Raw genomic sequence first — 13,933 nt, 5'->3', positions numbered from 1 at the left:
TGTAAAGTACAAATGTATCTGTATGTGAGTGTGGGTGGGTGTGGGTATAAATACAGTAAAGAGACCTATTAAAGTTGCATTTATGTATATAATTTTTTGCTGGGTCAAATTTCATTGTATCTAGGTAATTTCTTTACCTATTCTGCTTTATTCTTAGTTTCACTTGGAACACTTGCACTTGAATAAAAATATAAATCATGTTTTGTGATTGAGAATTTTAAACATGAACAGGATCCACATTTTAGAAGGCATTGAAAGATTTGGGGTCCCACTATCAAAATAGTCATGCACTCTTTGAAATAAGATGTGTTCCAGATTTTTCTCCTTACTTTCTTGTTCTTGTTTGGTTGTTTTTGTTATTGTGGTGAGATGGTAAACATTCCGTTAATGGTTAAAAAGTTTGTGTGTATTTACACTGTAAACTGTATACAGATACACTGCACACACACACAGACACATACAGCATATACAGTGCGCATATATATTGTATACATATATATATATATACACACACACATACATATATACATATATATATACAGCGATCCCTCGTTTTTCGCGGGGGATGCGTTCCAAGACCCCCTGTAAAAAGTGAATTTCCGTGAAGTAGAGGAAAGATATTTTTTAATGTATTTAATGAATATTTGGACTTTTAAAACCCAACCTTTGCATTAAACAGTCATTCTATAATGTTTCTCAGCTGGAACCACATGTGATATCCTATCAGTTTCTTTAATAGAGTACAGTAGTACTGTAGAAAAATTTTATGAATTTTTAATGGATTTAAATTTTTAATGGATTTAAGCCCCCTTTGAAAACCCGTGAAATAGCAAATCCGCGAAAGATGAATCATGAAGTAGTGAGGGATTACTGCACATATATGCACTGTATATACTGTATGTGTGTGTGTATTTGCATACAGTTTACAGTGTAAATACACATTATATACACAGTGTGTGTATATATATACTGTGTGTGTGTATGTGTGTGTGTGTGTATATATACTGCTCAAAAAAATAAAGGGAACACTCAAATAAGACATCCTATATCTGAATGAATGAAATATTTTCATTGAATATTTTATTTGCACAACTATTCCATTTGTACAACAGCATGTGAAATTGACTGTCAATCAGTGTTGCTTCCTAAGTGGACAGTTTGATTTACTTGAAGTTATATTCTGTTGTGTAAGTGTTCCCTTTATTTTTTTGAGCAGTGTATGTGTATGTATATATGTATGTATATGTATATGTACAGTATATATATATATATCATTTGTGTGTATGTGTGTGTGTGTGTGCGCGTGCGCCTTGGCATGTCATATATAATGAGAAAGGCTCTTCAGTCAGCTCTTCAGAATGTACTTTTTGTAAAAGATGTAACATAATGAAGCAAAGTATTCAGTTTGCTGTCACACTGTCTACCTACTTCCTAACTTACGTGTCTGACCTTATAACCAAAAGTTCCTTTGAAGTATCTGCATCAAACAGTGAGCTTTTCTTCCAACGGAAGTAAAAGTAATAAAAAAAAACCTTTAGAAGTGTGAAAACAGGGTGAAGTACATCACCAACTTTCTTGTGTTATTGATGTTTGACCATATAATAAAGATGAACACATATTAAAAATTGATTTCGTATGGGAGAAAACATTCTGCACCCCTGAAAAAAGTGTGTCATCTTTATAGTTTGTGCTGTCAGATAGGTATGCAGACTACCTTGACAGTTTATTTGATTTAAGTTGCCTCCTTTGAAGAGAATGTTCAGCCTTACATATTTATGATCTTCTTTTGCATGCTTTAAAACTGCAGTCTGAACCTCTGTTAGGCTACAGCCATTATCTTACTGACTGGATATCTTAGAGTTGAATTCCTCTAAAGTCACCATACTTATAACATTTAATAGATTCCTTATAATTCAGTTGTGCAAGTGTGCACTTCTGTGGTATCTTGCCATTTTAATATTCATAGAACATAGAAGACTGACAGCAGAAAAAGACCTCATGATCCATCTAGTCTGCCCTTATACTATTTTTTCTATTTTATCTTAGGATGGATATATGTTTATCCCAGGCATGTTTAAATTCAGTTACTGTGGATTTACCAACCACGTCTGCTGGAAGTTTGTTTCAAGGATCTACTACTGTTTCAGTAAAATAATATTTTCTCATGCTGCTTTTGATCTTTCCCCCAACTAACTTCAGATTGTGTCCCCTTGTTCTTGTGTTCACTTTCCTATTAAAAACACTTCCCTCCTGAACCTTATTTAACCGTTTGACATATTTAAATGTTTCGATCATGTCCCCCCTTTTCCTTCTGTCCTCCAGACTATACAGATTGAGTTCATTAAGTCTTTCCTGATACATTTTATGCTTAAGACCTTCCACCATTCTTGTAGCCCATCTTTGGACCCGTTCAGTTTTGTCAATATCTTTTTGTAGGCGAGGTCTCGAGAACTGAACACAGTACAGTGATCCCTCGATTTTCGCGGTCTCGATCTTTGCGAAACGGCTATACCACGGTTTTTCAAAAAATAATAATTTAAAAATAGTCCGCGATTTTTTTTCTATACCACGGTTTTTCCCGCCCGATGACGTCATACGTCATCACCAAACTTACGTGTGCCATTGCTGATTGGCTGAAATCTATGTTTCTATGGACGTGGGGGTTTTTTGGGGGGGACGACGACGCACGGGCTGCCGGAGCCTCCTTTTGTTGCAAATCCGCCGCCGTGTTTCCCTAGTCCAACAAAGCTCAACCAACGCTACTAAGGCTTTCTCAAGCCCGCCTTCTCTCTCTCTACTGCCGCCAGGTACGTTTACCTTTCCCAACACTTTCCCGCGGCAGTATCTCCTTCCTGTGGTGGGGTCGGTGATAATCCGAGAGATCTCGGGCGCCAAGTGCGAATGGTGGTGGTGGTGATGGTGGTGGTGGTTGTGGCCGTCGGAAGACTCCGCCGCCTTCTTTCTCCGCGAGTCTCCGCCGCAGGCTTTGCCCAGCGCCTGCTCCCCCATTTTAGTGCCGGCGCTGCCGCCACCACCGCCACCTCCACTAGCGGTTGTACCGGCCGGCTGATAAGCGATCGTCCTCAGTAAATCCATGGCTCCGTCGGCTGGCCCTTGACGCAGCTCCTCCAGCCAGCTCGTCCATCCGCCCGCCTTGCTCCTCCTCCACCTCCTTCTACTACTACTCCTTCTCTTCCACTTGCCAGCCTCCGCACTTTCGCCGCCTCCAACTTCAAGCCCTTGCGCGGCCATGGAAAAAGGGTGCGCATGCGCAGATGGTAAAAGCATGTTGGTAAAAGCATATGAAAACCTATAATGCATATATTGAGCTGTTGGTGAGATTTGAACTGCTGAACTACAGCTAGCAGTTAGCTGAAGTAGCCTGCAGTGCTACACTCTAACCGCTGCATTACCCTGGCTCTTATGAATATAATGGTGAATATGGAGCTGGTGTCTAGCTCCATGTCGCATGGAATTCCCTCTCTAGACATGGTATGTCAAACTCAAGGCCTGGGGACTAGGTTCAGCCTTCAGGGTGCTTAGATCTGGCCCACAGGACGACCCTGGAAACAGCAAAGGACCATAGTGCCTCTGCCAGTAAAAATGGTGCTCGGGAGGGTCATGTACAGCCTTCACCATCTTCATTTATGCTGGCAAGAGTTGCAGGAGGTCATCGCAAGTGAAAACGGAGCTTGGGAGCCAGTTTTCACTGGCAGATGGCTCAGGCCACCACCTGCACCCCTGACATGAATGATGTTGAGCTGGCCATGCCCACCTCAGCCTCGCTAGGTCAAACACAACCCTGATGTTGTTCTCAGTGAAATTGAGTTTGACATCCCTGAATTACATAATTGATAAAGTATGCTAAATGGTAAAAATTGAATTGGAAGAACAATAAAAATATTATTTTAAATCTGGAACAGCTGTAGTTGACCTAAAAGTTATGATTTTTAATCTCTCTGGGGTAACTGGTTATGTCAGTACTCTCCCCTAAAAAGCCATAACATCATCAACAACAATAAAAGCATTGTAGATTAGGAGACTCAGTGCTTATTCATATATCTACACACCATTTGAAAAGCTGCAAAAGAAACCATTTTCCTTTTGCCCCATAAACTCAAGAAGTAATTGTAAATCATAAAAAATATTTTTAAGCCCCAAATTCCCTCTTAATCTTAATTGGGTATTGATGGAAGATTAATAATATTAATTACCAATTAAAAGATAAAGTACAACTGCTTCATCTTTTAAGAAAAAATATGGAGGAAGCAATTGGAATAATGAGTAGTTATTGTTCTATTCCCAGGCCTACGCAGTTTGAAAACAAAGGAGGAATACACACACAGATATTTCAAATCAGTCTTTTTATATATAAAGTCTCATTTTTACAAGCCAAAGTCATGCATGTGATATAATCTAGGCAGTTTCTCAGTGAGGGTAATTAAGAGCTAACAGCTCCTCGGCTAGGCTACTGCCAAAGATCAAAGCTATTTGTGCATTCCTTCACGAGGTAAGAAGTCTCCAGTTTCACAGACTTACTATTACAGCTTCCTAGCATCTCTGCAGATAGGGCATTTTTATTCCAAGGATTTTAGCAGGAAAATAACAGGAGGCTAGCATAACCTGACTAAAACCTCAAACATCATCTGACTCCATTGCAAAACGTTGTAACTCCACCTCAGATTACTCATATACCACCCTTAAATACCTATAGGAAGTGGTCAACAATTCCCTAGAGTTACTTCTTTGTTGATCACCTATAGGACGTGGTCAACAATTCCCTAGAGTTACTTCTTTCCCTACTCCCCTTTTCCATACAAATATTCTTATCTTTTTCTTAATCTTCTAAAGCGGGCATCTAGCAAAGGCTCCTGATCTTCCCCCTCATCTTGGAGGACAGAAGGAAAAGGGGGGACATGATCGAAACATTTAAATATGTTAAAGGGTTAAATAAGGTCCAGGAGGGAAGTGTTTTTAATAGGAAAGTGAACACAAGAACAAGGGGACACAATCTGAAGTTAGTTGGGGGAAAGATCAAAAGCAACATGAGAAAATATTATTTTACTGAAAGAGTAGTAGATCCTTGGAACAAACTTCCAGCAGACGTGGTTGGTAAATCCACAGTAACTGAATTTAAACATGCCTGGGATAAACATAGATCCATCCTAAGATAAAATACAGGAAATAGTATAAGGGCAGACTAGATGGATCATGAGGTCTTTCTCTGCCGTCAGTCTTCTATGTTTATATGTTTCTATCTAAGTTAGGCTTTACTGTCATATCTGCCACCTATGGTGGTCCTTCAGGTAAATCCAGGTCTATTTCTCTCACTCTCAGTCTCTGCATCAGCTGGCAACACCACTGGTCCAACTCTGGTAATCTATCATTACCAGAGTTGGACAAGGAGCACTCACAACAGTTATAAATAAAAACAATGTCATATGAACCCTCTATAAAATGCCATTAACACCATAAGAGAGTTGCAGAATAACAACAGTAACTAGAACAGGCCTCCACCATGCCTCCACCCAGTTTAGCGAAAGGGGAAAAAGTCTGATACGTCATGTGATGCCACTGTGACAGTGCGAGTTTGACAGCCTTGAACTAGAACCACCTATCGTGAAAGATAAATTAATTTCAGACACAGACCAGTTTATAGCCCACACTTTTCCTTCTGCCACACAGAAATAATCCTGTGGCAGTCTACTACAGACCTCTGTTTTTATTAATCGCAGGTTGTTTCACCGGATATGAAAAATGAATAGAGATTCCTCATTTAACCTGTATTATGGCTTAGTACCAAATTATTTGCAGAACTACATCTCCCTACAGTCAGCCTGACCACTTTGGTTGAGTAAGCAGAACCAGCTGGTTGTCCCCAGTTTTGGGAGGTTTGAGAGGATGAAGCCTGGGAGTATTTTTATGCGATGGGCCTGGCTCTGTGGAATGGGTTCCCATCTACCTTTTGGAAAAAGTTGAAAACAGATCTATCCCAGAGGGGCTATGAGGCCTGATGCCAGGAATTGTTTTGCTTTGTTTTACTGTACTTATAATGGGTATTTTTGAATATTATTATATTTTGTGTGTTATTATGGGCCACCAAAAGAGGAGCATGATATAAATCAGATAGAGTTAGGGGGGAAAATGTGCTAGTTTTCGATCTGCCTAAAATACATGCTCTAAAGCTAAAAATTATTTTTCTGAGAAAAGTCTTTTTCATAAACAGTTAAATTTAATAGAAAACAGTAGATGTATTCTGTCATCTGTTCATGTTTATTATTTGTATAAGGTATGAGATTCACTCTTTTTTCTTCTTATTAAATAAAATTAACTCTACCTGTCGTTTATATGAATAAACATTATACAGTGATACCTCATCTTACAAACACCTCGTCATACAAACTTTTCGAGATACAAACCCGGGGTTTAAGATTTTTTTGCCTCTTCTTACAAACTATTTTCACCTTACAAACCCACCACCATCGCTGGAATGCCCCGCCTCCGGACTTCCGTTGCCAGCGAAGCACCCGTTTTTGCACAGCTGGGATTCCCCTGAGGCTCCCCTCCATGGGAACTTCCATGTTTTTGTGATTCTACACAGAGGTCCGAAGGTGGGGTTTCGAGGACTTCGGTGTTTTTGCCATGCTGCGATTTCACTGATGCTCCCTTCGCTGGGAAACCTCACCTCCGGACTTCCGTTGCCAGCAAAGCGCCCGTTTTTGCAATGCTGGGATTCCCCTGCTGGGATTCCCCTGCAGCATTGCAAAAACACAGAAGTCCGGAGGTGGGGTTTCCCATGGAGGGGAGCCTCAGGGGAATCCCAGCAGTGCAAAAACAGGCGCTTCGGCTGGCAAAAGGGGTGAATTTTGGGCTTGCACGCATTAAACGCTTTTCCATTAATTCCTATGGGAAACATTGTTTCATCTTACAAACTTTTCACCTTAAGAACCTCGTCCCGGAACCAATTAAGTTTGTAAGACAAGGTATCACTGTACTATATAAACATTGCTGGGGTTGTTTTTTTTTACATATTGCAAGAATTATCACTGATATTAGAGGTTACCATTAATTTATTTTCCAAGATCTGACTGACATGGCAGACATTCAGACATGTTCTGAGATGGTTCTCTGACCATTCGCTACTTCAGAGCCCATTTTTAAATATACTGTATGCCGCAGAATGTTGATATATGACAAACATGGAAGGAAAACAGATGTGGATCAGGAAAGAAAAGCACACATCAAAGAATAACTATCAAATGCTGAAGAAATATCTTGGAGCCCGAGCAATTACTTCTGATTCTTGCAGAAGAAAAAAAACTCAAAAGATTGGAGAAGGACAAATATGTGACATCTATATTTATGAGGGAGACGTTGAGGAGTTATAGACTACCTAGTTTGACTTTTATGCCCTAGGAGTTATTAGAATGAACACTAAATCAATCTTTTTAAGCACCTGTGGGAAAACAGTAATTGCTAGTAGCTGGCATAGATTTATGAAAATGACAACAGGTATAACCAATCTAACATACTTTTGGCAGGGAATTCTTCAAGTATATCTGGCCAATATCATAAATATCATACACCTTAACTGTAAAAATCATTTTACACATGGATCATGGATAAGCAAGAACAACAAAATAAAATGGGAAGAATTTTATTTATTGTTTGTTTGTCTAAATGAGCCATAAAGAAAATGACTCTATGCAGCATACAAGACTAAAAAAATAAATATATAAAACAATTATCATTAACAATTATTTTTTAAAAAATAGGAAACAAATTTGCAGCAAAGAGGTACATAGAAGGAGGAATGTTAATAATATGAAGCCATTATTTGTTAATTCACCTGTTCCCTGGAGAATAACCAGGTCTTGAGGGATCTTCAGAAGCTTAGAAGCAATGAGGCCATTCTCCCCTCAGATGGAAGAAGATTCTACAATGCAGGTGTCATAGCAAAAATGAACTGTCATCTAAGGCCCACCAGATGGAGCTTCCTACTTCAGACAGGTGGTTATCAAAATCCACAAAGCAATCACTGTTGGATCTTGTAAGGCAGGCAGATGGACACTGTCCCTCAAATAACCTGGTTCCATGACATAGAGCTTTCAAGATTAAATTGGTGTTGGAAACAAATTGGTAACCAATGCCGCTCATGCAGCACTGATGTAATATATATACTGCACCTTCTTAATTATAATCCAAGGCTTGGAAGGTTCTAATTGGTTATAAACTCTTCTCAATTCTCTATGATTAACCCATATCTTGAACTGTTTAGGTCCTAGACTGACTTCTTGTTACTGCCCTTCTCTTTTCTGATGTTAAAATTGTTGTTTGCACATAGGGAATAATCCTTAAAAACTCTTAAAAATTGAAATACAGTGATCCCCCGTTTATTGCGTCCCCAACCATTGCGAACAGGGTACTTCGCTATTTTTCAACCCGGAAGTCAAAAATACCATCTACGCATGCGTGCCGGGCACGCATGCGTAGATGGCAGCGGCTTCCCTGGGTCTTCCCCCTCTTGCTGGCGTCAGCGAGGAGTTTCCCCACCGCCCACGCAAACTCCTCGCTGCCGCCCGCCCTTCGCCCGCCCACGCCGTTCATTCTCGCCGCTTTTGAGCTGAGTCCGGGAGCGAATTCGCTTCCGGACTCAGCTCAAAACCGCCGATAGCAAGCGGCAAGGAACGGCTTGTCTCGGCGCTTTCGAGCTGTCAGCTCGAAAGCGCCGAGAGAAGCCGTTCCTTGCCGCTTGGTATCGCCGGTTTTGAGCTGAATCCGGAAGCGAATTCGCTTCCGGATTCAGCTCAAAACCGCCGATAGCAAGCGGCAAGGAACGGCTTGTCTCGGCGCTTTCGAGCTGTCAGCTCGAAAGCGCCGAGAGAAGCCGTTCCTTGCCGCTTGGTATCGCCGGTTTTGAGCTGAATCCGGAAGCGAATTTGCTTCCGGATTCAGCTCAAAACCGCCGATAGCAAGCGGCAAGGAACGGCTTGTCTCGGCGCTTTCGAGCTGTCAGCTCGAAAGCGCCGAGAGAAGCCGTTCCTTGCCGCTTGGTATCGCCGGTTTTGAGCTGAATCCGGAAGCAAATTCGCTTCCGGATTCAGCTCAAAACCGGCGATACCAAGCGGCAAGGAACGGCTTCTCTCGGCGCTTTCGAGCTGACAGCTCGAAAGCGCCGAGACAAGCCGTTCCTTGCCGCTTGCTATCGGCGGTTTTGAGCTGAATCCGGAAGCGAATTCGCTTCCGGATTCAGCTCAAAAGCGCCGAGAGCCAGCGCCCCCGGACCCCCAACCCGGGTTTGGGGGGCTGCTAGGAAGCCCTCCATGCCGGCGGCAAACAGCCGCCCCGCCCCCGATCTTCGGCTCCTCGCTAGCGCTGTGGGAGTAAAAACACCGTCTGCACATGCGCAGACGGTGTTTTTACTTCCGCATCGCTACTTCGCGAAAACCCGCTCGTTGCGGGGGCTCCTGGAACGGAACCCTCGCAACGAGCGGGGGATCACTGTAATCTCAATTAATAATAATAACAACAACAATAACAGAGTTGGAAGGAACCTTGGAGGTCTTCTAGTCCAACCTCCTGCTTAGGCAGGAAATCCTACACTACTTCAGACAGATGGTTATCAAACATCTTAAAAACTTCCAGGGTTGGGGCATTCGCAACTTCTCGAGGCAAGCTGTTCCACTGATTAATTGTTCTGACTGTCAGCAAAGTTCTCCTTAGTTCTAAGTTACTTCTCTCCTTGTTTAGTTTCCACCCATTGCTTCTTGTTCTACTCTCAGGTGCTTTGGAGGATAGGTTGACTCCTTTTTCTTTGTGGTAACCCCTGAGATATTGGAACACTGCTATCATGTCTCCCCTGGTCCTTCTTTTTATTTGCCCAGTTCCTACAACCGTTCTTCATATGTTTTAGCCTCCAGTTCCCTAATCATCTTTGTTGCTCTTCTCTGCACTTTTTCTAGAGTCCAAATATAATTTTTGCATCGTGGTGACCAAAACTGAATGCAATATTCCAAGTATGGCCTTAACAAGGCCTTATAAAGTGGTATTAAAACTTCACGTGATCTTGATTCTATTCCTCTGTTAATGCAGGCTAGAACTTTGGCTTTTTTGGCAGCTGCTGCAAATTGCTGGCTCATATTTAAATGGTTGTCCACTAGGACTCCAAGATCCCTCTCACAGTTACACATATACCTTGCCTGTGCATTTTGTTTTTCTTCCCTAAATGTGGAACCTTACTTTTTTCACCATTGAATTTCATTTTGGTAGAGAGCGCCCATTGTTCAGGTTTGTCAAGATCCTTCTGTATTTTGTGCCTATCGTCTAGAGTGTTGGCTATTCCTGCCAGTTTGGTATCATCTGCAAATTTGATAAGTTCCCCATCTATCCCCTCATCCAAGTCAATGATGAAGATGTTGAAGAGTACTGGGCCTGAAACAGAGCCTTGGGGTACTCCACTGCATATATCCCTCCATGTAGATGTAGTTCCATTGATCACTGCACGTTGAGTGCAGTTGGTTAGCCAGTTTTGAATCCATCTGGTGGTGGATTCATTTATTGGTAGAGATTAGGTAGCTTTTGTCTCACTACCAGTATTTAAGAATTTCCCTACTTGGCATCTTTTCTTAAGTTTGTCTGCAGTTTTGAAGTTATCCGTGCTTGACTAAAACATAAATTGGCAAAGTACTGCAAATTTATATAAGATTATAAATAATATTTATATAAAATTATAAATGTAATTGTAGATAAGTCTAATGAAATAAAATCAATTGGCTACGTTATTCCACATGGAAGAAACCCCTGAGCCAAAGCACAACCCAAAGCCTCAGTTGCTATTGGAAGACCCAGCTTCCCTGGCAATATGGCACAAAACCCGCAGCTGCCTCTGGAAGCTTCAGCCACCCCAGCACAGTCCAGCCTCTATCTCACCACCTACTGACAAGTGAGACTATATTATCGTTCACAGGACTTGCAAAGAAATCCTTTTGTAGCCAAGAGCTGCCTTGGCCCACTTAATTAGTAGCGAAATCAGTTAGGGCAGAACGGCTGTAACTTCAAGAACTGGTCATAAGTTCCTTAGTTTAGCAGAACCATAACTTCAAACAGTCTCTGAATAAATAGTTGTAAGTCAAGGACTACTTTTATCTCATCAGGAAGAATTTCAAATGGATCTGACCAATAGATTATTCCAATTTTACAGATTGGTTGGCAGGTACTACTGTTTCTGTACGTTTGCCAGAAAATAAATGATATAAAATATGCAAGGTGTATAGTGTTTTTTCTTGGACTGATGTTCCCTATTTTTCCTATAAAATTGCATTACCAAGTCTCAGATGAATGAAAACACCATTCAGTGCTGGTACAATTAATTCAAATTGACTATTTGACATGGCTTTCCCCTTCCAAATACTGCTTTTATTATTTTTTTAAAGAGTCTTCTGAATTATATAAATGGATTGTTATTAGGGAGCTGTCCACAGATTAAAACATTCCTCTTTGGAAAGGGGTGCTATCTATAATATGACCCAATGATAATAATATGGTCTAATAAGTTCCAATGAGCACAAGAAAATATGTGGAAACTCCTGGAACTCAAATTAGATTTTGGAAAAAAGCAAAGAAGGGAGAAATCTTCTACAATTCTATGACGGAAAACAGCTGAGTGATGGCACTTGCTAAAGGCTAAATGGGAATTCCAATTCTACTGCTGCTATCTGTCCACCTCCACCTTCACTGCTGCTTCTGTTATCTCTTTTCGTTGATCCAGCTACCACTACAATGTCCAACACCAGAATCAAGACGATTCCAGCCATTCCCCTCTGTGAGATATTTGGAGAAAATTCTTTATCATCTGACCATTCACTCAGAGACCTCAAAAATAAGACCAGCAGAAACTGTATTGGACTATTGAAAGTTGGGGAACCCCATCTTTTTTGTCCTAAGTCTTGAAACTGCCAAACTTTCCAAATCATTGTAATCTCCTCAGTCTACCTTTCACAAATCCCCTCCTAAATCCATTGCCAAGAGAAAAAAGAAAAATGAAATTTCTCTTAATATTCTGCCTGAGTTGTTTCATTTTGGGTGTGGTTCCAGTCAATGTTGATGGGGGAGGAGAGAGATGAAATCTTCTCCTGCTACTGTGTAGGGATTAGTCCTCTGCCCATTCTTGTGCATGAAACTGTGTGCAGTTGATGACACATAGCACAATATTGTCAATATAAAATAGAATTTAATAGTGATAGCTTGAATGACTGGCATCCCACAAAAGTAAATAACCTACCATCTAAATTATCTATGAGCAAAGCTGAATCTATAAACGAGGTGAGATTAGTACTCTTAATATTTTTGTGCTGAATAAATGTATCAATATGGTGCTATTGCTGATTCAGGAGAATAATTCAGTGTAATAATTCAATATAATTCACATTTTATATCATTTATATTGATTCAGGAGTCTACGGAGAGGGGTGGCATAAAATCAATTAATTGAATTTAATTGAATTTTATATCACATTTGGAATGAATAAATGCTTGGAGATTTTGGCTTGCCACATTATGCTATGTTATTTTGCAATGTTTCTTGCTGTGTGAATAAGGGAGGGGTGGTTGCATGAGGAGTTAGAGGTAGACAAAATAAATTCTTTTAAAGTTTCAAGGTCATCTTTTGTCAGCACCAGGCCGGAAGAAGATGGGCATATACAGACCTGGTGGCAGAAGTTTAGTGGTCCATGTGATGAAATTGTGGGTGTGGGACAGGAGAATGAACTTATTATTTTATTTTATTATTTATTAGATTTGTATGCCGCCCCTTTCCGTAGACTCGGGGCGGCTCACAACACAATAAAAACAGTTTATAACAAATCTAATAATTTACAATATAAAATATTTTAAAAAACCATTATTAAACAGACATACACACAAGCATACCATACATAAATTGTATAGGCCCGGGGGAGATATCTCAGTTCCCCCATGCCTGACGACAAAGGTGGGTTTTAAGGAGTTTGCGAAAGGCGAGGAGGGTAGGGGCAGTTCTAATCTCTGGGGGGAGCTGGTTCCAGAGAGTCAGGGCCGCCACAGAGAAGGCTCTTCCCCTGGGGCCCGCCAACCGACATTGTTTAGTTGACGGGACCTGGAGAAGGCCCACTCTGTGGGACCTAATCGGTCGCTGGGATTCGTGCGGCAGAAGGCGGTCTCGGAGAACTATAACCAGGAAGTAGAAATCCAGGGGAATCAGATCTGGGTTTCCCCAGAGACATGTCAAGATGGCTCTAAGAATAAATTGGAACATTGAGGAAGTATTTGCTTTGGACTCTGATTTAAACTTATATGGTAGTTGGAATGCTGGCAGTGTGGTTAGCAAGTCATGTTCATATCACCATTGGAACTAAAACATTGTGACTCACAGTATGAGTGCAACTCACTATGGCATGTTTCTTAAGTTGTCACTCTCAGTATTCACAGTTACTGAGATTGTATTACATGACTAAACTAATTGAAAGAATTCCCCATGATTAGCTGTGCCTCCAGACTTATTTGTAATTCTATCCATCAGTGCACGTTGTGCAATTGCTCCATCTTTTCTTTCTTAAGGGATTTTTTTATAGTGAAAAAAAAAAAGAACACCGGTGGATTATAAACAGAAGACAATAACATCTGGATCTCGCTATAAAATTCCATGAACTACATGTTATGATTGCGTAATAAATGGCTCCTCTGGAATCTCTGCAGATTTCCCAACAATTTTAAAATGGAACACAATTGGGAGGGCATGCCAGTTTAAATCACGCGGCAGCATCGAGGAAAGAATCGGAAATCTTTTCTTCTGCAATTGTATCCTTTCCCTTCCAAAATTAGTTGTAGTTTTGTGTTCAGCAAGAGAAAACGCGAGGCCACATTCAGTGCTAGCTGTGAAATCAAATCATTCCATATA

The 13,933-nt window shown here is 40.9% G+C and overlaps 1 protein-coding gene across 1 annotated transcript in view; it reads left to right on the top strand.

Annotated features, from left to right (window-relative positions):
- Positions 1 to 13,933, top strand: part of HPSE2 (heparanase 2 (inactive)) — a 187,399-nt gene that overhangs the window by 134,519 nt on the left and 38,947 nt on the right. The gene's annotated exons all lie outside the window — the stretch shown is intronic.

The sequence above is a fragment of the Erythrolamprus reginae genome, chromosome 5 (genome assembly GCF_031021105.1).
Source record: "Erythrolamprus reginae isolate rEryReg1 chromosome 5, rEryReg1.hap1, whole genome shotgun sequence".
Classification (NCBI taxonomy): domain Eukaryota; kingdom Metazoa; phylum Chordata; class Lepidosauria; order Squamata; family Dipsadidae; genus Erythrolamprus; species Erythrolamprus reginae.
This window is presented reverse-complemented; position numbering and strand designations above follow the sequence as displayed.